We start from the raw sequence: 23,921 nt of genomic DNA, 5'->3' as shown, positions 1-23,921 counted from the left end.
GGTCACAGAGTGCTGTGCAAAAGAAAATGGACCAAGTCAGAGACACAGAGGTAAAAGACAAAATCCTTGATGCTTAGATTATTGAAGTCAAGGACCTTGACAGCGACATTGTCAACACCATGGAATCTCATGCAGTCACTATAGCCATGATGCCACCACCTAAGGTGATCAGAGGAACAACTAGTTCAAGTGCAACTCCTAAATGGCCAACCACTTCCGTAAGCAAGAAATGGAGTTTCATTCCAATGACCATCCCGATTTAGGACATTGTGGTTAAATACACAGAGAAGGGTCCCAAGCAAAAGAAGTTCAAAACAACTGCCAAATTGGATGCTAATGAAGAGACTGAGAATTGGCTTGCCGAAATTGCTTCTTACAAACCCAAAGATGATAATAAGGAGGTAAATGCACAGGACTTTGAGATTACCAAAGTGGAGCTTGAGAACATGAGTAGGGATTTGGATAATCACCTTTTCGAAGTATAAGCTAAGAAGATGCTCACCAGGTCAGAAAAAGATGGGTAGGATAAAAGAGAGCTGAAGCGGTATATCAAAATTCTTGCTCAATTCATTGATAGTATAGGTTGTTTTGGAGCACTTCCCATATCACATGCTTCAGAAATTTTTGACCCTACTATGCCAGAGAACAAGAAGCTGATGGGTCAAGTTCAGCAAGCCAAAATCATCATGGGGGCTATGGAGAAATGGATTGAAGGAGTGATTAAAGATGGTGGAAAATATATCACAAGCTCTAGGAAGTTATGCGATGAGATGCAAAGCCTCATTGCAGAGATTTAGAATTAAATTGTGCCATGGAAAAAAGAAGAGCATAAATGGGTGTATATGGTGAAAATAGATAACAATAATAATGATATTGAAAGGTTAAATGAATTCAACCACAAAACCCTAGCCTAACAACAACAAAGATCCACCATAACATATGAAGATTACCTAAGACAATGCAAATCAAACGAAATCACAAAGATTATACCATCACATGTCCAATAGGGTTTGGATCTCCATTCTTCCTATCTCCATTGATCTTGCTTGCTATATTTGCTCTCAGATTTTATGTGCACAAGAGCTCAACAAAGAACGGAATGTGGTTGCTAGTAGGATCGTAGTGTAGTCAAGTGCATAAAAGATGATTAGAATGCATAGAACGATTAGGGTTTGATAATGAAGGAAGCATCTCCTTATATAGAAGACACTATATGAAATGGAGGGATAAGATTGAGAGGTGTAAAAGGAGGTCGGCTATGATTAGAGGGTAGGTAAAAGAAATAATAAAATAATGAAAGGGGTAGGTAGTGTATGAATTAAGAGATGAATGACATGTGTCATAGGTGGAAAAGGTTAATGAATTAATTAAATAAATAAAGATTTATTTAATTAATAGAAGAAGTGGGATAATTAAATAAATAAAATATTTATTTAATTTAGGAAAAGGATAATTTAAATAAATAAATGTATTTATTTAAATGAGAAATAAGGCTAGAAGAGGATAAATGAATTAATTAAATAAATAAAGATTTTTTTAATTAATAGAAGAATTAAGCTTAGATAATTAAATAAATAAAATATTTATTTAATTAGACATGACAATTTTGGGTGTCTACATTTTGCCCCTCTTTGAGACAATGCGGCTTGTCGCGTTGTTTCAAAGAAGATAATATGAACTGATACAGAGTTGCCCCAACATGGGAATGATATGCCCCCTCGAGAGATTGGATGAAAATGTCTGAAAAGATTGTAGACAATCTCTTGATAAGAAAGTAAGGCTAGAATGGACTGACCGGATAAAGTTATAGAGTCACAGGATAATGAAAACTAACTTGGGAAATGATGGCTAGGGCAGTCTATAAGATAGACCATGAGGGAAAATACATCCTCATTGTCATCTACACATCCATGAGATTAGAGTGCAGAGAGAGAAAAGAGTAGCAGCAGTCAGCAGCGATGGCTTTTGTTCACAAATTCGACCGCGTTCGCCGATTTCAGAGGCCAGCAGAGGCAGGAGAGCCGGTAAGTACTGCAAAACCTCCTTGTACTTTGATGCATTTATTGTTGTCATTAATGCATGCTAGGTAATGTAATAAATGCACTTAGAATAGGGTCCAAAAAATGTAAATTTGTGTCTTCTAGGTCAAATCGGCAGTTTTGTGATGAACATACACTGTCGATTAGATAAGCTGCTGAGAGGATACACTCAAGCAGGTCCTCTAGGGAATACTAGGATAACAAATAGGGCTAGGATTGACAATTCTATGATAGAACATACGTTGCCAATTAAGAAACTACTCAAGAGGATTCACTCAAGCATAGGCCCTAGGATAAGATAGATCAAGGCACTTTGTGATGAACAGTGAGTACCAAGATATAGTACTTTGTGATGAATAGGGAGTACTAAAATATGAGAAGCACTTTGTGATGAACAGTGAGTGCAAATGTGAGCAGCACTTTGTGATGAACAGGGAGTGCCAAACACATAGTACTTTGTGATTAACAAGGAGTACCACTAGGATAGAAGCAACACTTTGTGATGAACAATGAGTGTAACTAGGACTGAGATGATTGATTTGTGTGACTGCAGGAGTATTTGCCTATGCTGGAGTCACGGGAGAGATTCCCATCGACTTAGAGGTTGCGACCTGAGTTGACAACCAAGGACTGAGCTATGATTGAGGCTATGGGATTGAGTCATATTCTATATGTGCCTGAGTTTTGGGTGAACATGGGATTGCTGACTGCACTGGCGGAGAGGTGGAACTCCGAGACTTGCACATTTCATGTGCTGATGGGTGAGATGACAGTCACCCTGGAGGATGTATACAGGATTCTGTGGATACCGATCGATAGGGAGCTAATCCCATATGATCAAGATGGAGACAGGGAGGCCCTAAGATGAGTGTTCCAGGACCCAGGAAAAGAGATGAGGGCTGGACATGTGGCATGGGATACCATGACATGGACAAGTTTAGCACTACCAATAGTGTTGGCAGGAGTTATCAGTGGGTTCCTCTGTATCAGTTTTGTACCATTTTGTATGATGATGTAGACACCTTCAGGTGATTGTAGCCATATTATTTTGACATCATTGTATCATGACACTTATGATTATATATATGAGATGATGCATCTTTGCGGCAGCTATATGCATGCATACCTATGTGATGTATGTTTCTATGTGATGCTTATGATATGGATGCAAATATGTATATGATGCAATGCAATATATTTTTTTGTTCTTTTATGTTTTATATGTGTATGCATGATGCAAATGTGAATGTATGAAATGTGGATGAATATGACAATGCAAATGTAAATTGTGCTAACAGGTGTTGTGTGCAGGATGTGATGCAGTTGTGATATCTATATGTATGTATGAAATGCTTATATGTGGTAATGCAGGTGCAACTACATGAAATGCAAATGTTTTTGGTGTGTCATTATACTCAGTCATGTGATAGCAGGGTACGTGGACTTGAGAAGGATGATGGAAGTCAATCAAGAAAGGGGGATGAAAGATAGAAGATATGAAAGTGAAAGAGCTTCTTGTGTGTTATCATCATTGAGCTTTATTATGGCAAAATAGGTTCTGACAATCGAGGCATATGTTTGACCTAGAAAGTCATTGTACCCGTTTGCATGGAGATAAGACAGTCACAAACAAGGAATGCCCCAGTTCATACTAGACTCACAGTGTCCTCATATCCTTGGACAAGTCATAGCATTACTAAGAGACAATCCATAGACACCAAATACAAATAGGTGATGATAGCCCATCCTCGCCTTTCTAGTCAAAGACATCCTGGAGATAGAATCTCTAGTCAAAGACATCCCGGAAAAGCTAAAAGACATGTCACCAAAAAAAAGATGAAATCAAAAGAAAACCAAGACTCGACACCAACATCCACTGTAGTCCTCAAGTTTAGTGTCTCTTGTCACTTGTATAAGTATTATTTGATTGTGGTCATAATGTTTACTTTCACAGAAAGGATAGATAGCACGGAACCATATGTTGTCTGAGTCTGTTGAAAGATTTGATTTGTTGAAGCCCATTGTTGCTGTTGTGTCTCATCTGAAACTGACTGAATCCATGAAATTGATACTTTATTGTGGAGAAGATGAAACATTATTGCAGATCTATGATGCAAATGTTGCTTTATTGTAGATTGTGCGCGGATAGACTGAAGAAAGCTGGAAGAAACTGTACTCCTCAAAACATGTGATGTTCTCAGTTCCACACCCATCACTAGACGTAGGATTTGCCTTAGCCACAGATAGGATCTGATTTATTATGGATGGAAAGGGAGGAAAAGGGAGGTTTATTATGAATGGCTAACCAATCTTGGGTAGATCAATAACAAGCCATGATGAAAATGGGTAAGTTTATTATGGATGAATTGGTCGTGAGTGTGTGTAAAGTGAAGTGATGAAAGAGAATCCTGAAGGAGGGAGGAGCAATGTCTCTACGCATGGTGCTGGTGACCCAGTTTTCACCATGGTACTTGCCCAGGGTGCCACCGAAGTGGTTTTCACCGTTGGACGAAATTATTTCTCTTTACTTTTTTTATTTTTCATTGTTTTTTGTGTCACAAGACGCCTGTTTGTCAGGTTTTCACCAAGTAACGATTTTTTTTGTTTTATAATTTTTTTTGTACTTTTGAAATTTTTGATTTTTTTGTATTTTTTGAATTAGGATACTCTAAAGAGCTATGTGTAAAACCTGCGAAGGTGCATGCTATTGATAGGATCCTCCAAAGGTTCACCTTCTGTAGTTGAGAGCTGATATGCACCATATCCATATGTTGTTGTAATAATGTAGGGACCAAGCCAATTTGGTTTGAACTTGCCCTTCTTCTCTCTGTCTTGCTGATTTTTGGGATTTTCTCTAAGAACTAAGTCGCCTACCTCAAATGTGCGAGGCTTGACTTTATGATTGTAGTTGCATTGTTCCTTGACTGAATGATGTGTAGCTCGAGTGACTGTCTTCCTTGATAAAGGAACTGAGATAGAAATACTAGTGTGTGGATTACATAGGCTTGTATGCATGTCACCTAAAGAAGTTTGAGCATCCTTGATAACAAAGTCCTTCGAGGAAGTTCCATTAAAGGTCCATGATGTATCACCAAAAGGGGATGGATGTGTGGAACAAGTAGATGAGTGATGAAGGCTTATGATTGTGAAAAGAAGTGAAAGTAGGATAGCATGATGGAGACTTAGGATCAACAAGTATGTTTTTTGACTTAAAATTGTAGAACTTTTGCCCCCAGTTATTTTGATATTAGGGGAGATCAACTCTTGCTCTTTTTTTTCATAGGATTTTTATCCTTGACTTTGATTTTTGTAGAGTCCAATAGCTTCTAATTTTGATTTGGACTGAAGGAGTTTTCTTTATTTTTGACTTTTAGGTTTTTCTTTTCAAATCTTGATTTGTGATCCCCGATTAGTGAGGGCTTTTGTAATTGTTGTTGATCCAAGTTTGGGAGAGGATTGGAAATGGAATGAGTGGATGAAACGGTAAAGCTATGTTCATTCTCAAGAGGGCTGGTGATATGCTCAATAGATTCCTTTTTGGAACCATTCTTAGGACTATTGATATCAAGAGATGCTTGCACCACTAGAGGAGATGTGCATTCAGACTTAGTAGCCACAACACTAGGTGGTTCATACCCAATTCCTTGGCATTGCAACTTGTTTGTAGATTGTTCATGTTGACTGAATGTGTTAGGAGATAGTGGGAGTTGCTCAACATGAAATATATACTCACCACATCTTATGTCTTTAAACTTGAAATTTTCTTTGATCTCTGCTTGTTTTGATGTAAAAGCTTTCAAGGATTATAGATCCACATATGCTGATGAAGGAATAGCTTCTTGATTGACTGGGATTGTTATTTCTGACCGAGGTTGCTGATTGTTGCAATATATGAATGGATTTGAATCCGCTTTGATGGTCACTTCAACTCCATTGTGTGGAAACTTGATACATCGATGATATGTAGATGGTACTGCACTCATCTCATGAATCCAAGGACGTCCTAGCAATATGTTGTATGTGAGATCCAGGTCTAGGACTTGACAAACCACATCCTTTGTAACTGGCCCAACTCTGAGAGGTAAGGTGACTGTGCCTTTGGATGAACGTTCTTCAGCATCATATGCCTTGATGGTAATTTTGTCTGTAGCATTCATAGCTTTTTCAGAATATCCCAATTGTTTAATAGTGCTCAACGTACAAATGTTTAGACCTACTCCTCCATCTATCAGGACTCGTTTTATTTGATTTTTGTGTATGAAGGCTTCAATGTGTAATGGTGCATTATGTGGCTGACTTATGGAGGCATCATCAACTTCTGTGAATGTAAGGGAGTGTGGAATGGAAAGGCATCCCACCATGGCTTGAAACTAGTCCACGTTAAGATTAGTGGGGATAGTAGTGTCTCTCAAAGTTTTGTCAAGAATGGCCTTGTGTGCAGGGCATATGCGTAAAAGCTCAAGGATGGAGATGAGCGCGGGTGTCTTCCCTAACTGTTCTACAAGGTCATACTCAAGCTTGGTTGATGAAGAAGCGGTGTTTTTAGCTGGAGCACCTTGCAAAGTGATTTTACCTCGGCGGGTTGTGACATGACATTCAGAGGTAGGTTCGGAAGAAGATCCAACACCTCTGAGGACAATCCTGGGTCTCCAGGTAGAATTCTCAGACATTTTGTCCTTAAGGATAATAGTAGAGACGTAATTGTCCATCGAGATGTGATTGATAGTTGAATCATAGTTATAGGTTGCTCTGGTATAGTTGGTTTGGTCATCTGTGGCTTTAGCTTTTCCCTTGTCATGTTTTGGGAATGGTTCCTTAAACATTTCATGTTCTTGATTGGATGAGTGTCCTTCAATCTCAATGTCACCTCTATCAATGAGATCTTGTATGATGTTCTTCAGTCAATGACAATTTCCTATCTTATGAACCTTGCTCTTATGAAATTCACAATACTCATCATCGTTCCACCAATTTGGTTTAACCTTTGGTTCATATGGAGGAAAATCTGGAACTGTGATTACCTTGTTTGCCACTAGCTTCTTGAAGACTGACTCAAGTGGTTCTCCCAATGGGGTGTACTTCCTTCATGATCTGGAAGTTGTTTGAGTATTCACTTGATTGTTTGTAGAACTTGATCTAGAAAAAATGAATTTGGGTCACACTGTGTTGGCATCAACAACACCATCATTGACTGTGTTCTTGTTTTTATTCCAAAATCATGGCTTGTCTTTTCCTTTAAAGTCATCTTTGTTTTCCTTGAATATCTTGATGACTCCTTGTTCAATTAGGACCTTTTCTATCGCTAAGCCTTTTTCAATAATGTCCTTGAAGGTGGACAAACAAGCTTTTCTTAGATCATAACCAATGTCTTTGTTAACATTTTGGGTGAACATCTCTACCATTTGTTTTTGTGGAATTTCACAAGAGCATCTGCTAGCTAGATTCCTCCATCTTTGTAAAAATGATGAAAAAGACTCTCCATCTTTTTGCTTGGTGTTGCACAAAGTAGTGACTGATATGTCTATCTCTATGTTGTAGGAGAAATGTTGGATAAATGCCTCTGCTAAGTCACCCCATGACTTAATACCAGGTGGGAGTTGGGAGAACCATTCCATAGCTTGATCACCTAGGCTTTGTGGGAATAATCTCAACAAATATGTCTCTTCTGCTGCTACCTCAATGCAAGCTGTGAAAAATTGTCTTATGTGTGCCTTAGGATCCCCTTTTCCTCTATACTTATCAAACTTAGGTGTCACAAAGTGTGTAGGAAAAGGAGGCATTGGAATGCTCTTGTCAAATGGATAAGGACATATTCCTCTCATTGTGTATGTTGGCTTTGGTGTATTTATGTCCTCCATTTTCTTTTGTAAATCCCTGATTTGTTGTTCCAAATTGCTCTTAGGTGGAGATCGACTTCATGGACCATACCCCATGCTTGAGGCACCAATTGGAGGAGGAGCATTTTGCATATATGGATGATATTGATCATACACATGTTCATATGGAGGAGGTCTATAGTGATGCTGCATATATGGACCACTTGGTATAGATTCATGTTGAGGAATGAAATATCTATTTTGTCCATGTATACCATACTCTACAGGCATGTCATGTTCTAATGTGTTGCCCCCAAATTTGACACGAGGTTTCCTTGTGTCCAATTTTTGAGCATGCGTTTGAATATCCAATTGCTTTGGTGGTTGATCCTTAGCATTGGTATGTGATTGAGCATATCTGTTTGCATAAGACTTTCATAATGGTCTGCGAAGGTGAGTATCATATGCTTGACCATGTGTATGTGGGACCTCTAGTTTTTGAAACAAAGATGATGGTGATTCAGGTACCATATGTGGTCCTCTATTGCCTCCACTATTAGGCCTTCTTTGATCCATGTTGGAGTGAGTTTGTTGCAAAGGTCTATGTTCCATTATTTGAGACACGTCAAAATCATGAGGTATCTTGGCTCCACTTTGTGCCATCATTTGTAAGAAGTATTGTCTATCCCTCCTCATTATTTCCTCAACCAATCGATTGAAACGGGGATCCATAATGGATTCTTCCACATCTGTTGAATGTACTGAAAAGTTGTCCATATCATCATTGTGTGTATCATTATTGTTTGTAGTGTCCATGTTCTCAACATTTGGAATGTTTCTATAGGCATCCATGTCAAGTAATGTAGTATGAACAGAATTGAAAAAGATATCATTGTCATACTCATAAGAAATCATGTTTGCGGACTCTTGAGCCTCTTTAGTTTCTCTCCTAGATTTTTGAAGATGGGTTTCAACCATGAACTAGGTATTGACCAAGATGTGTGAGACTAGATGAAAATGGAAAGAGTATGGAAGACTAAGAGTTGGATGGAATGTAAATTAATCTGAGGTGTACTTGCAATGTCCAAAGTGTAAGACCAAGTATGTATGTAGTAGAGTAGGTGTGACTTCCAAAGAGAGGATAGTTTCTCTTGATGAGGTAAGTTGACCTTGACTCTAAGTAAGACCAAATGAGACCCAAAGGTAAGAAACCTTGATGAAGGATCACTTAGCAAAGTGTTGTTGTATGTAGTGTGTTGACAAAGTACGATGAGGACAAGCAAGTGACCTTTTGACTCAAGTTTAGACAAATGTAAATTTAATGCAAGATGCAAAGCAATGATGGACTTTGTGAGACCGAAAGACAGGTTGAATGCTAGATGAAAACCTGGAGAAACAACCTAGGAAGCTCAAGAATTCCGAAACTGATTGCTCTTGTTTGCTGGACTGTAAAATGTTTCCAATTTGTGAAGTTGTTCGTTGTGACCAAATCTGAATGTTTGACTATTTTTTGTGACAAGAAGACACAATGTTGATGAGGACTCAATGTTTGCAAGTGTTTAGACTCAAAATGACTCTAAGAAAAGTGTGTTGTTTGATGTAAAAATGTTTTGCATACACTTGAAGACACAAAAGACACAATGTTTTGTTGTTTGGTCTCGAATGTTTTGAATGTTTAAAATAAGTCAAGCACAATTCTTATGGCTGGCCAAGACAATAGTTGTTGATCCCACATGAGGTTTTACCCTTGAGGCTACGCTATTCAAAGCGGATACTTAGATGCTTGACCTCACTGGCTCCACCCTCGGCACTCACTTCTCGGGTCAGCCAAGCATTAGTCCCCACGAAAATTCCCCGTGGTGAACTTTGTATCTCTACTAAGAATCGTATGTGTGTGGGCCGCTACCAGAGGTCCGACCTCCTGCCTCAACAACTAGAAGGATTTTGGCTTCTAAAACAAAAAGGTGCTAGTAAGGGCATCTGCTCGTGTGGCCATACATGCGGCACTTTCAGCTTTGTAAATACAGAAGGCTCCCAGCCAGTAGGGGTTACGCCCTACAACTGATCAAATAAATTTGATCAAACGGGTTTATGGGGAGACATAGTGTCGGTATGAACTAATCAACACACGTTATCCATAGTTTTCACCATGACTACAGTTGTTTATAGTGGTTCAAAAGAGGTGGGTTTTCCTCGCTACCACTTGGGTCATTCTCTTCTCACTAGTAGTCCTAATGACCACACGAGAAGATAGGCCCTCTAAAGATTAAACAAAAAGAGCCTATTGCTCAAGACACAAAAGACAATGATTCAATTTTAGTGCACCAATTGAAGTGTTTGCTAGTCTATGAAAACAAGGCACACAATAAAAATCCAAAAACCCTTGCCAAGGACCTGCAACAAAGATTTATTAGTAGTTTGGATTGTTTCAAATGATCACCCCTTCCTGCAAGCACATAAGCTAGGTAAATTTTAGATCCAAAAGACTTTGTGAAATAGGGGCCTTCAACAATGCGTTTTGTTGACCAATTCAAAGATCTGATTCATCATTAAAAAAGACCACCTGTTAAATTTTAAGAGATTTCGAGAAATGTAAGAAAATCCAAAAAATTTGCTAATTTGCTCCAAAAATTAATTTTTTATGAAAAATCATAAAAAATTCATATAAAATGCAAAATCGATCCAAAAAATTTGAAATTTTTATTGGAGAGTCCTGATGGTCTTCCAAACCTGCATAAAATTGTTTTTGCAACAAATACAAGCAGTTTGTGAGATATGAGTAAAATAATGCAAAACCCTAATTTTCAAAGATCTGATTTTTGAGGAATGATTTTGCATCAAATTTAAAATCACAAATAGCATATACTATGTATAATTATGAGAGATCTCCAAAAATGTAAGAAAAACTGAAAAATTCGCTAATTTTCTCTCAAAATTAATTTTTTATGAAAAATCATAAAAAATTTATATAAAATGAAAAATCGATCCAAAAAATCTGAAATTGTTACTAAATCTTTCTGATACATTTCCTGACCTACAAAAAAAATATGATGTCAAAATTCAAAGCCGTTTGTAAGATCTAATTAAAATAAGGAAAAACTCTAATTTTTAAAGATCTGATTTTTAGGCAAATGTTTTGCATCAAAATTAAAATCACAAAGAATAGATCATGTGTATAATTATGAGAGATTTCCAAAAATGTAAGAAAATCTGAAAAAGTCTCTCATTTTCTCTCAAAATTAATTTTTTATGAAAAATCATAAACAATTCATAGAAAATGAAAATGTTCTCCAAAAATTCTAAATTTTGGATTGAGAGCTTCTGATACTTTCTTCAACCTACAAAAACAATATGGTGCAAAATTTCCAAGCCGTTTGTGAGATATGATCAAATCTCTCCAAGATCTTGATTTTGTGTCCAAAACCCTAGCTGCACAAGGTTATTCTCCAAATTGTTTTACAAAACAGCAAGATAGGGTTAGAAAAATCTGCAAAAAACATAGATCTAACAAAAATCCATATCCCACGGGGCATGCCAAAATGTATATGGTGAAAATGGATAACAATAATAACGATATTGAAATGCTAAATGAATTCAACCACAAAACCCTAGCCTAACAACAACAAAGATCCACCATAACATATGAAGATTACCTAAGACAATGCAAATCAAACGAAATCACAAAGATTATACCATCACATGTCCAATAGGATTTGGATCTCCATTCTTCCTATCTCCATTGATCTTGCTTGATATATTTGCTCTCAGATTTTATGTGCACAAGAGCTCAACAAAGAACGGAATGTGGTTGCTAGTAGGATCGTAGTGTAGTCAAGTGCATAAAACATGATTAGAATGCATGGAACGATTAGGGTTTGATAATGAAGGAAGCATCTCCTTATATAGAAGACACTATATGAAATGGAGGGATAAGATTGAGAGGTGTAAAAGGAGGTCGGCTAAGATTAGAGGGTAGGTAAAAGAAATAATAAAATAATGAAAGGGGTAGGTAGTGTATGAATTAAGAGATGAATGACATGTGTCATAGGTGGAAAAGGTTAATGAATTAATTAGATAAATAAAGATTTATTTAATTAATAGAAGAAGTGGGATAATTAAATTAAAAAAATATTTATTTAATTTAAGAAAAGGATAATTTAAATAAATAAATGTATTTATTTAAATGAGAAATAAGGCTAGAAGAGGATAAATGAATTAATTAAATAAATAAAGATTTTTTTAATTAATAGAAGAATTAAGCTTAGATAATTAAATAAATAAAATATTTATTTAATTAGACATGACAATTTTGGGTGTCTACAATGGGAAAATGTCTTGCCCATGCTCACCAAGATAGAAGAGTATGGAGCCACCAAAGTTTTAGTAGAAAACTGAATCAAGTTGGTAACTGATGAGTGCTAACTCTTCGTATTGAAGAGGACTATAATGTGGCGGGTACTGACATTCAAGTCTGTGATTTCTGATGCCAAGGCTTCTATTTATGAGCTTTAGGATCTTTAGTCTATCTTAGTTGATGACAATAAGGTGGTTAATCCAGACCACGATTGGCAACAGGGACTTTGTGGGCTAAACACACAGGATGCAATAAAGGCTTTTAGCCTACACATGGCAAAAGTTAAAGCCAAAGGCAATTTCACTTCCGAAGATATAACACAAGTCGCCCAAATTGAATCCATGACATTTATTGGTAACGATCAGTTACCTAAGCATGCTGAGAAAATGGTGAAGCACAGGTGGGACAAAGAAGCTGCAAAAGCAAAGATCAACGCCATGAAAAATCCAATCTAGTCTATAATTCAAGAGCTTGCAACTACCCACGATGCCTAGAAAAGTGGAGGAGAGGATGATGATGGAGAAGAAGCATAGCATGATGATAATGCTATGTTTTTATTTTTATGTGTTTTTCATAAACTTGCAAATGACTTTGGGACATCTATCCCTAAAATACTCTGTTGGTTTTTATAACTGTTTTGGAGGAGGTTGGGTTTTGAGGGAGACCTCCTCTATTCTTTAAAGTGACTATAAATTAGATTAAGATAGATAGAGAAGGGGTTAGAATAAGTTACTTAGATTTTGTTTTTAGAAGTGTTGTTTTTGTTGGAAAAGAAGTCATCAGTTTTTCAAATCTAAAATTGGAAAGAACTTATACGTGTATTGTTGTGTCTTTGTTGCATGAAATACATATATACGTAAAGATCATATGCATTTTGGAGAGGAAAAATATTTGATTTTTGAATCCGTGGAGTGGTATGTCTTTGCAAATATTAATCCAATTAAATGACTGTGATTACCTTTCTGATGGTAGATGTTGTTATTAATCTGGGGCTCCTATCTATATGTTTTTAAAAGATAAATGCTTGAAAAGAGATTTTATTTCTCTTACCTTTTTTTTTATGAAGTGTTGAATCGGTGTTTTTGAAATTTTTTTCGATCACTTCTGATCTTCATGTTGAAGCATTTTGAAGAATAGTTTCCCTGAAATATTTGCAAACTAGTATCCTCTCATCTAAGAATGAAGTAGGCAACCTTATGTGAAAAAGCATACCAGTTTAATTTAATTAGATTATTCCCTTAATAACTAATGGAGGGAGTTGTACCTATCAAAAATTCAGAGGGAAGTGGTGTATGTCACAATTACCCAACTGTTTAGTTGAACTTTTGTCTTTCAAAGAAGGCGACAGAGTTTGAAACAATTTAATTAGAAGAAAGGCAAAAATTTGTTCACTAACAGATTTTTGGCGACTCTGTTGGGGAGCATCAAATATTCAATAGATTAGTATGTTACATGTATGTTAGAATTGAACTCATAACCAATAGCATCAACAGGTTTGTTTTTTTTGGAAAGAGATTAAAAAAAACAAGGGGTGAACGGTTGAGAAGAATTTCCATAACCCAGAATATTGTTGTGGTAGAAAGAGTTGTTTTGGGACCCTAGAGGGGACAACACTGGATTCTCATCCTTATACCAGATCACAAAGGAGAGAGGGAGTTGTTGATGATTTTTTTGAAGAATTGCAAGGGTTATCATTTTCCACAAATTTCACTCCCAAGAGGAACGTGAAAAGTAAACCTTCTTCTCCTACCAAAACTAGTAGACCTTCTTCTCCTACCAAAACTACTCCCAAGGCACCTTCCTCTTCTAGCCATTGGCAAGCATTAACACTTTCTAGAATTCAAGCCCATCCCCTTGTAACTATTTACCCTATTTTCATTATGGCCCAACCATGGGGTGTCGTAGTTGGGCCTCTTGCTCTCAGAGCCCATAATCCACTTCCAAAAGGAGCCAAGGATGTTTTACCTAAGTTTAATGGAGATGGGAAAATCTCAGTTGAAGAACATTTGAATTATTTGAATGTAGCTACTGGGATACTGTTAGTACAACATGAAGATTTGGTTGTTAGGCTTTTCGCTCAAACTTTTACCAAGGGAGCAACAGATTGGTTCAGTCATCTGTGGGCCGGATCTATAACTGATTGGCAAACAATGAAAACTGCTTTTGAGAAATGGTTCAAGAGTACCGATGATGAGCACTCACTTTTGGCTCAGCTCACACAAATGAAGAAGGAGATTCATTAGCCAATGAGAGACTATGTAGCTAGGTATAATAAGATTATCCATAAAATTCCCCAGGATAAAAGACCAACTGCTGATAACCAACAATGTTTCTTCATCAACTCTATGGCTCCTAATGTTGGTTTCCCTCTCAGAGGAAAAAGGCCAGCCGATCTTGATACTGCACAAAATTAGGCTATAGAGCTTGAAGATGATTTAATAATTGCTAGGAAGTGGAGAAAAGATGTACAAATTCCTCAAGGTCAATCTCAAGCTTCCACCTCTTCGATCGATCCAGTTGTTCAAAGACTAGTCAATGATATGATTGCTTTGAAGAGGCAAATACCGAAACTTGGAGTTTCCTACCCACAGCCATATCAAGATATAAGTAGAAAACAACTAAACCAGTATAATTATGGGTAAGCTTTACAACTACCCACTACCCCACAAAGATTGCAAATAGAGGCTCCTCCCGATAAAGGTGCTATGTGCTCTTTTTACCTTACTACAGATCATGATGGGAGTTCTTGTCCTGATATGATAAGGCATGTTCAAATGAAAATCACAAAGGTTGAACTAGGTGAGTTCACTGAAGCGTATAAGATTAAAGAAGTACCTGGTGACTCTGGATCATTCTACCTTGAATATGAATCAGATTCAAAAAGAGGTGGTAATATTTGGGTAACTCTTGAAGACCATGCATGTTCAATCCTTACAAGGAATCAACAAACCTCCCAACCTGCTCCTTTTGCGACTTCTACTGGAACTAGTTTCAAGGGTAAGAGTCCTATGAGTAATGATTCCCCCTTTCATGCAAAGACTCCTGAAGTTAAAATTTTGCAAAGAGATATTGAAAGTAAAAATAATTCTTCTCCCTCCCCCTCCTTTGACATAATTGAATTTTGTAAAGCTTCAACTGTTCAACTTTCCATTGCTGAATATTTGAAACTGAACCTGAAGGAATTAGACAAACTGGTCAAGTATGTAAAAGGAGATTCTACCTCAGAGTCCTTAGTGCATAAATGTGTGGTTGATAGTGATTTGTTTACTGCTAAAACACCTACATCTGCCTCTTGCCCTTCCACTAATTCGATTACTCCCTGTGCTTTTCACAATGCTGAAGATAAACTTGACACTAAAGTTCTGAAGCCCGAACCTTTTTATATCTCCCTCCTCTTGAATGGTCAGAAGCTTAGCAATTGTATTATAGATTCAGGGGTGTCAGATAACATAATGCCATCATCTGTTGCTAGATATTTAGGTTTAAGACTTAGTAAGACATTTGGGAGATGTTATTCAATGGATGGGAAGCAGGTCCCTCTCATTGGACAGGTAAAGGATCCTCAAGTAGTGCTGGCAGCATGTCCTGATAAAAGGGTAAAATTGACCATTTTGGTTGCTAACATTCCTACAAGTTATGGGATGCTCTTAAGTAGGACTTTCTGTAAAGAGATTGGAGGTGAAATTAAGATGGACTGGTAAGAATCTATCATCCCACTAGGAAAATAGAAGATCAAACATGAACCCGAGCTGAAGAATAAATATACAGTCTTTCCCTTGGATAATCCCAAAGCCCAGATTTTGTTCCAAGAGTGTGAATTTGGAAATTATCTCATTCTTGCACCTGGTAAAAAAGAATTGGAAGAAGCAGTCGATGAACAAAGTGGACTGTGGCAAATGGAATTTGATGGAAGTTGCGCCAACTCTGGCTCAGGAGCAGGGGTAGTTTTGTTTTCCCCCAATGGTAATGTTTTTCCTTTTCTTTCAAGTTGGATTTCAAGAATACTAATAACACTACGGAATATGAGGCATTACTTTTAGGATTGAATGAAGCCAAATATAAGGGTATAAAATTCCTTAAGGTAATAGGTGATGCGGAGCTAATTGTTAAATAGGTAAGGAATGTTTATTCAGTTAAGAATGATAGACTGAAACATTATAGAAATAGGGTTTGGGATGAGATAGTGTTTTTTGATGTTTTCTCAATTGAAGCTATACCAAGAGAGAAAAACACTAGGGCAGATTCATTGGCCATTTCAGCTTCTCTCTTGTTACCACACCCGGACTTTAAGAATGATTCTTATAGAACTGAAATGATTTACAAACCTAGTGTTCCTGACAATGTGAATCATTGGCAAGTTTTTGATACAAATGCCTAGATTAAGGATTTTCTAGAGTGCACCTGTTGATTTGCCCAATCAAATTTTGAAGGTTCTGAAGATAATTGCAAAGAATTTTGTCCAGACCCTAGTATTGATTCTGATAAGAATTTCATTCAGTTGAAAGGGAACAAAATTCTGAAAGGTTTGGTGACTCTAGAAAGGTTTTTCACCCGTAATGATGTGTTCACTGGCAAGAAAGCTCCTGATGATGACATAAGGGGAAGTTGTGAAAAGATCAATCTTGCTAACGAATCTAATCCTAAAATGGTAACAATTGGCAAATGTTGTTCTTCTAAGGAAAAATGAATGCTCAATGGTTTACTAAAAGAATACATTGACATATTCACTTGGTCTTATGATGATTTGAAGGAATTTAGGAATGGACAGTTTCAACATCAAATGTCGTTGAAGCCTGGTGTTTCTCCTTTTAGACAAAAACTAAGAAATTTCAATCCCATGATGGCAAACGTGATTTTTAAGGAGGTAGATAAAATGATTAAAGCCAAAATTATATATCCAATTCATCACTCTACTTGGGTAGCCAATATAGTGCCTATGAGGAAGAAGAACAGGGAAATTTGGATTTGTGTAGATTTTCACAATCTGAACCAGGCAAGTATTAAAGATAACTATGCTTTACCCAATATGGATCATATTTTGCAGACAGTAGCTGGGTCGGAAATGATGTCAATGTTAGATGGTTTTTCTGGTTACAATCAAATTGGTGTTGCAAAGAATGAACAACACAAGACAACATTCATCACTCCATGGGGAATGTTCGCATATAATCATATGCCATTTGGTTTGATTAATGCCCGAGAAACTTTTCAAAGGGCCATGGATTCTTCTTTTAGGGATTTTCGTGACAGAATTATTGTTGCTTACCTAGATGACTTGACCATGTTTTCTAAAGATAGGAAGAATCATCTCAAAGATCTGAAGGCAGTTCTACAACGTTGTCGAGAACATGGTATCTCCTTGAATCCAAAGAAGTCAGTTTGTTGTGTAACTGAAGGCAAATTATTGGGTCATATCATTTCAAAAGAAGGTGTCAAGATTGATCTTGATAGAGTCAATGCAATTCAACATCTCAGCCTACCTTCAAATCGGACTGGAGTAAGGTCATTTTTTTGGCCAGGTAAACTTCCTAAGAAGGTTTTTACCCAAATTCGTAGAAACTACCAAGCATATCATTAGCTTGTTGAGTGAAAGGTATCCTTTTAAATGGACTGATGAAGCCAAAGAATCTTTTGAAAGGATCAAGAGTTCAGCTGCCAATGCACCAACTCTCATCAACCCAGATTTTAAAAAGGATTTTGTCATATGTTGTTATGCCTCATAACATACAATGTCAGGAATATTATTACAGGTGGATGAGTCTAGGATTGAACCACCTATAGCATTCATGAGTGTCACTCTCAAGAAGCGTGAACTTAAATATTCACTTTCAGAGAAACAAGCCTTTGCCATGGTTAAAGCTGTAAAATAATTCCAGTATTATATTTTGCATTCTCATTCTATGATTTTTGTTCTAGATTCTGCAGTGAAAAGTATTTTGACTCAGCAAGAAGTCGGACTCAATAAAAGGGCGATGTGGGTAACCAAATTTTAAGAATATGATCTAGATATTCATCCTACAAAGATGGTTAAAGGATGAGGCTTATGCAAATTAATAGCAGAAAATAAGATGAAGACAAAAAAAGAGCCACCATTGACTCTATTCATTGGGTTGCAAGATACATGGTTTTCTGATGTAGCTTATTACTTGACCTATGGTAGTTGCCCGAGTCATTTGTCACCTAAAGAACAAAGGAATCTCAAATTGAAAGTAGCTAAGTATGTTATTTGGCAAGATGTTTTATACAAAAAAGGCTTGGATGGTACCTATTTGAGGTGTGTAGATAAGCCTCAACAAAAAAAGCTTCTGAAAGTCTATCATGGTGAAGCTTGCGGCAGACATTTCTCATCCTCGGTAACTACTTTTAAGATTTTAAGAAATTTCTTTTACTGGCCTGGTATGTTTCATGATGCATATTCTTATGTAAAGGGATGTGGAAAATGTCAACTCTTTTCGAGAAAACCACATTTAGTTTCTCTACCTTTAAGGTATGTGGTAGTGGACAAACCTTTCAAACAATGGGGTATTGATTTCACTAGCACAATAAATCCTCATTCCAGTGTTGGTCATATGTATATTCTGACAGCAACGTACTATTTTACTAAGTGGGCGGAGGTTGTCCCCACTAAGAAAGTGAACTTAGAGGTCGTATATAATTTTCTCAAAGATTGCATCCTTGTCCGTTTTGGGGTCCCTTAGAAGATTGTTGCAGATAATGCATTGTATTTCTCCTCTAAAGAATTGACTATGTTCTACTATGAACATCAAATTACTCTTTCACACTCTTCCAATTACTTTCTGCAAGGTAATGGGTTGGTAGAATTGAGCAACAAGAACCGGGTAGCAATCATGAAGAAGTTAGTTGATGATAATGCTCGAAACTGGCATAAAAAGTTATATGAAGCCTTATGGGCAGATAGAATTACCCCTAAAAGAGCGATTGGAATGACATCTTTTGAGCTGGTGTATGGGATTGGTGTAAAATTTTCTTTACCCCTAGAATTGTCAGTAGCCAAGCTTCAAACTGTAATTGAGGATTCCTTTTTCCAAAATGCTCTGGAGAAGAGAGTTATGTATTTGATGAAGTTGGAAGAGGAAAGAGAGATGTTAGTGGATAGAATTATTGAGCATCAGAATAGGGTGAAGAGAATATTTGATATGACAGCTCGACCAAGAGGTTTTCTAAAAGGAGATGAAGTATTGTTATGGGACAAGAGGAAAGAACCAAAGGGTGCCCATGGCAGATTTGACTTTGTGTGGAAAGGTTTGTTCAAGATCCATGAAGTAGTGGGACTGCATGCGTTCAGACTGAATTATTCTGATGGAACGGTTATGCCCTATATCTATAATGGGCAGGACCTCAAGCTCTCCAAACTTTCAAATATGTGGTTAAGAGTTCCTGTACATAGTAGATTAGTTGTTTGTTTTATGTCTATTTGGTGTGTGTCCTCTTTGCCCCCTTTCTATTGCATTTTTCATAAAATACAATCCCCAATCAAAGCCAATGTTATCTTGTCATTCATCCTTCATAACAAGAGTAAGTCACCCTACAAAATTTTATTTGAGTCCTTATCTTTCTAGAAATTTCTTGGTTCAATCCCTAATCCATTTGTAAATTGTCTCTTAATTCGTAATGCCAAGTTTTAATGGTCTGTTTGAACCGCATAAACTCATTGAACCATTTTGAAGGGAGTTCATAATGTTCATTTAGGTTCCGCAGGTTCTAAGGTGTCTAAAAGGTTTTCATGCTAACGTTCACTCAAGTGTTTTGTAGCAGTTCTTTTTCATGGTCACGTATGATGTGTTATATCCTCCTTCTCCAGGTCATGAACCCTTTGAACCTTCTTCAAATAGTTCAATGGTGTTCAACATGTTCAATGAAGTACAAAAGATCAGCAGCACTTAACAGAGTTAATCCTTTCAAAGAGAATTTTCTTGGCGCAATGTACACCTTGAACTACCTGAACTCTCGTGAAGTCAGTTCAAGTTGTTCATGCGTATTCAAATCAGGTGGGTCCCATGGGATAAAGGACATGATGGTGCATTTATTGCTAAGTATGATGAAGATTGAATGGTATCTCAGGTGACATCAACTGGTTAATTTTACAAGGCATGTAATCATTTTTGGGAATTGGCAATTACTCCAAAAATGCCGCCATGTATTCAATGCATCCGTGTGATGTCCAATCCCAACGCTTAGCACATTTGAGTTGATGATTGGAATTAAGGCACTAAATAAGTTTGTATCACTTCTTTTTTCTATAAGGTATCAAGTGATTAATTTCTGAAACTTGTTCTTCATTGCTGCAGAGTTTTTGATAGTAGGTTTGTTTGCTGGTAGTCGTTCGATTGGTCTCAACTGTGAAGGTGAGTTTGTTTCCTTTCTTCTCCAATGATTTTTACTTTCTCTTCTCTCTCATAATAAAATTTGTTGGGCAAAATAAGGGTTGTTGTTTATGAATTATGAATTCCACACTGCACCTTTTCAGGAATATTTTTAGTCTTGCATGCACAGGGCCCAGAGTCGATGATACAGACTTGAAGGGGGAAAATTTGGAAGTTTTAAAGGAAAGGGTGTTTAAAGGAATTGACAGTTCATTTGGTTTAGAAATTCTAAGTAGTGGTCTCATAGAAGCGGTAGCTTTTCCTCTTGTTGTCCCTTGCCCAGAACTAGTTAGGGAGGGTATTGCGAGATATGATCCTATCTTCGAAACTATCAAAAGGAATAATGGTGAAACCCTCCTCACAATTAACAGAGAAGTTATTTCCTCCGTTTTCAAATTGCCTAATTATCATTTTTGAAATTTTTCTCCCACCCAATCAATCACCGAGTTCAATGCAGATAAAACTAGACACTGGAATAATATTCCAAAGTATGGTTGAAGGTTCCTCAGAGGGGTGGCTCTAGATTACCTAAGTATCCCAACAAGAATTACAGGCTTCCCCACATCCATGATGTCATGTTACTGCTACACCAAGTTAGAGGTTCAACTGAGGCCTACAATTTTGATGATTGCTGGAAGGAAATTAGTATCTCGACTAGGTAGAGCTTATTGCCGACTCCATGAGGGAGCAACTGAGCATGGCAAAGAAGTTCAAGAAAAATTTCTTTATGTCCTCTAATCTGATATATTGCTTGGCATGTGTTAAAGAGATAGCGAGAATACCTAGGCAGCTTTCTAAGGGAGAGATTTATGTGTATGACTTACCCCATGTTACAAAAAGATAATCCATTGCAGGATTTTAGGAGAGTACATAATGCTTTCCTGGGAGATTTGTGTTATGAGTTAAAGAAAATCAAAACCAAGAGGATGTCTGAAGATCCATAGGCATTAGTGAAGAGATATGGTAGTTTCTTTGTTTAGTTTCCTCATTTTTGTTACATAAGAGTAGGAGGTTTTGAGGAAGAGCCTTTCTGACTTCCTCATTTTTGTTCGGATTGGTTTGTTCTTGCTGAAATCTGTAGGCAGTTGGCTACCGTAATTAAGAAGGCTCAACCCAAAGATAAATGGGAGGATCATTTTCCTATTCAATTGAGTATTTTATCTTGCAGTTCAATGTCAGATTCTTTAAGCATTGAAGCCGACTTGAAGAACTTCAATTTTCCACTCTATCATGAAAGAAAGGGCTTTGACAAAAAAGGTTTCTGACAGAGTCTTGGTTTGATACCGCACATTCCAATCCCACACCTGGAGGACTTCTAGGAACATTGCAATAATGAGCTTGAAGTGTTCAAAAGAGCAAACATGAGAATGGTTTTGGAACAGGTAGTTTCACTACAGGTGAAACTTGATATAAGGGGAATCCAAGAGGATTATCTAGAGATCTTTGAACCTAGATATCAAGACCAAGCTGAACCCGAAACCTCCTACATTAGTTGGGATGTGGAAGAAGATGATGACATATATCTTGAAACAAAGAGGGTCTTGGAAAGAACCGCATAATGGGTTAACAAGAGAAGAGCAATGAAAATAGGCACCAAGATTAGTCTTGCAAGAGATAGTGAGGCTGCTCTGCGTTCCCCAAAACATTTTTCTAACCTTACTTCTATGCCTATTCATGTAGGTAAAGATAAGAATTCATCTCACACCAACCACAAGCCCAATCCGGCTTTGGACTTTTCTTCTCCTCGATATACAAGGTCACGGAGTGTTCCGTAAAAGAAAATGGACCAAGTCAAAGACATAGAGGTAAAAGACAAAATCCTTGATGCGCTAATTCTCGAAGTCGAGGATCTTGAAAGTGACATTTTTAACACCATGGATTCTCATGCGATCACTCTAGCCATGATGCTGCCACCTAAGGTGATCGAAGGAACAGCTAGTTCAAGTGCAACTCCTAAATGGCTAACCACTTCCGTAAGAAAGAAATAGTGTTTCATTGTAGTGACCATCTTGATTTAGGACATGGTGGTTAAATAGATGGAGAAGGGTCCCAAACAAAGAAGTTCAAAACAACTACCAGATTGGATGCTGATGAAGAGACTGGGAAGTGGGTTGCCGAAATTGCTTCTTACAAACCTAAAGATGAGAATAACAAGTTAAATGTAGAGGACTTTGAAATTACCAAAGTGGATCTTGGGAACATCAGTAGGGATTCGGATAATCACCTTTTCCAAGTATCGGCTAAGAAGATGCTCACAAGGTCAAAAAAAGATGGGCAGGAGAAAAGAGAGTTGAAGCGACATATCAAAATTCTTGCTTAATTCATTGATAGTATAGGCTATTTTGGACCACTTCCCATATCACATGCTTCAGAAAGTTTTGACCCTACTACGCCACAGAACAAGAAGTTGATGGGTCAAGTTCAGCGGGCCAAAAGAATCGTGGGGGCTATGGAGAAATGGATTGAAGGAGTGATTAAAGATGGTGAAAAATATATCACAAGCTCCAGGAAGTTATGCGACGAGATGCAAAGCCTCATTGCAGAGATTTAGAATCAAATTGTGCCATGGGAAAAAGAAGAGCATAAATGGGAAAATGTCTTGCCCATGCTCACCAAGATAGAAGAGTATGGAGCCACCAAATTTTTAACTGAAAACTCAATCAAGTTGGTAACTGATGAGTGTCAACTCTTCATATTGAAGAAGACTATAATGTGGCGGGTACTCACATTCAAGTCTGGGATTTCTAATGATAGGGATTCTATTTATGAGCTTCAGGATCTTCAGTCTAGCTTAGTTAATGACAATAAGGTGGTTAATCCAGACCATGATTGGCAACTGGGACTTTGCGGGTTGAACACGCAAGACACAATAAAGGCTTTTAGGCTGCACATGGAGAAAGTTAAAGCCAAAGGCAATTTCACTCCCGAAGATATAACACAAGTCACCCAAATTGAATCCATGACATTTATCGATAACGATCAGTTACCTAAGCATGCTGAGAAAATGGTGAAGCACAAGTGGGACAAAGAAGCCGCAAAAGCAAAGATCAACACTATGAAAAATCCAAGCCAGTCTATAATTCAAGAGCTTGCAATTGCCCATGATGCCTAGAAAAGTGGAGGAGAGGATGATGATGGAGAAGAAGCGTAGCATGATGATAATGCTATGTTTTTATTTGTACGTGTTTTTCATAATCTTGCAAATGACTTCAGGACATCTCTCCCTAAAATACTCTATTGGTTTTTATAACTATTTTGGAGGAGGTCAGGTTTTGAGGGAGACCTCCTCTGTTCTTTAAACCGACTATAAATTAGATTAACATAGATA

This window comes from Cryptomeria japonica, chromosome 9 (genome assembly GCF_030272615.1).
Source record: "Cryptomeria japonica chromosome 9, Sugi_1.0, whole genome shotgun sequence".
NCBI classification, from domain to species: Eukaryota; Viridiplantae; Streptophyta; class Pinopsida; order Cupressales; family Cupressaceae; genus Cryptomeria; species Cryptomeria japonica.
The sequence above is the reverse complement of the archived record's forward strand: the minus strand, read 5'-3'. Positions refer to the sequence as shown.